Genomic DNA, 1,727 nt, shown 5'->3' with positions numbered 1-1,727 from the left:
CTAAATCACACAAGGCTTTATCTATGACAAATTTTCCTATGTGACAGGGTATAGAGAAACTACCTGGATCTTTAAGTTTATGAGGCATATTCTGGATTATAGCGCTACATTCAGCAGTAAGTGTAACGGTTTAGCTATCTTCAAGTTTCCTTTTATTAGAAAGAATTTCTTTTAAGAACTTAGCATATGAGGGCATCTGCGTAATAGCTTCTGTAAATGGGATTGTGACGTTTAATTGTTTTAGTAGGTCAACAAATTTTTTAAATTGGCCCGCATCTTTGGTTTTAATAAGCCTTTAAGGGTAAGGGATAGGTGGTTTATAAGGTGGTGGAGGTACATAAGGTTCTTTCTTTTCTACGGTTTCCTTATTACTCTCTTCCTTTTCCTTAGGTTTACTTTCTTCCTCAGTTGACTTTTTAGAGTTTTGGTTCTCAATCCTTGGATCTACTGGTCCTTCCACTTCCGTCCCACTTCTTAATATGATTGCATGAGTCTGGCTTTTCGGGTTAGGTTGGGGCTGTCCAGGAAATGTTCCAGTTGGGGCAGCAGTAAGCGCTTGTTGTTGAGCTACTTGTGATATTTGTGTTTCCAGCATTTTGTTATGGGTAGCCAGGGCATCTACTTTACTTGCTAGTTGTTTAATCTGTTCGTTAGTGTGTACATTCTGGTTTAAGAACTCTTTATTGGTTTGCTGTTGAGAAGCTATGAAGTTCTCCATCATGATTTCCAAGTTGGATTTTCTAGGAACATTATTGTTAGGTGTAGATGGGGTCGACTTTTGATATCCAGGGGGTATAGCTGGGGATTGATTGGGAGCTTGTCCTGGTGCGTATAAAGCATTATTACTCTTATATGAAAAATTAGGATGGTTCTTCCAGTTTGAGTTATAGGTATGCGAGTAGGGATTTCCTTGAGCATAGTTCACTTGTTCTGCTTGGATTCCTATTAGAAGTTGACAATCAGCAGGAGTGTGACCTTGGATTCCACAGACTTCGCAATTTTGAGTTACGACAACCACGGCGGCTGGAGGTGATACATTTAAACTTTCAATTTTCTGGGCCAGAGCATCCACTTTTGCATTAACATGATCAAGGCTACTTATCTCGTACATGCCACCTTTCGTTTGAGGTTTCTCTACCATTGTCCGGTCGCTTCCCCACTGATAATGATTTTGGGCCATGCTTTCGATAAGTTGATAAGCATCGGCATAAGGTTTATCCATAAGTGCACCACCTGCGGCGGCGTCTATTGTTAACCTTGTGTTGTACAAGAGACCATTATAGAAGGTATGAATTACTAACCAGTCCTCTAAACCATGGTGTGGACAAAGTCTCATCATGTCTTTGTATCTTTCCCATGCTTCGAAAAGAGACTCGTTATCTTTCTATTTAAATCCATTTATCTGGGCTCTCAACATAGCTGTTTTGCTTGGAGGAAAATATCGGGCAAGGAAGACTTTCTTCAACTTGTTCCATGTGGTAACTGAGTTGGAAGGAAGAGACTGAAGCCATCTTCTAGCTTTATCTCTTAATGAGAAAGGAAAAAGACGAAGTCGAATTGCCTCTGAAGTGACACCATTAGCTTTAACAGTGTCAGCGTATTGGACAAATACAGATAAATGAAGGTTTGAATCCTCGGTGGGATTTCCAGAGAATTGATTCTGTTGCACTGCTTGTAACAGCGAAGGTTTAAGTTCGAAGTTGTTTGCTTCGATTGCGGGTGGAGCA

General features: G+C 40.3%; 1 non-coding gene across 1 annotated transcript; it reads left to right on the top strand.

The window, feature by feature from the left end:
• The first annotated feature begins 1,310 nt into the window (after window positions 1-1,310).
• On the top strand, window positions 1,311-1,417 carry LOC127098810 (small nucleolar RNA R71). Its single transcript, XR_007793505.1, has one exon. It is a non-coding gene; the product is annotated as a small nucleolar RNA R71 (small nucleolar RNA).
• The last annotated feature ends 310 nt before the right edge of the window (window positions 1,418-1,727 follow it).

Source organism: Lathyrus oleraceus, chromosome 6 (genome assembly GCF_024323335.1).
Source record: "Lathyrus oleraceus cultivar Zhongwan6 chromosome 6, CAAS_Psat_ZW6_1.0, whole genome shotgun sequence".
Classification (NCBI taxonomy): Eukaryota; Viridiplantae; Streptophyta; class Magnoliopsida; order Fabales; family Fabaceae; genus Lathyrus; species Lathyrus oleraceus.
The sequence above is the reverse complement of the archived record's forward strand: the minus strand, read 5'-3'. Positions and strand labels throughout refer to the sequence as shown.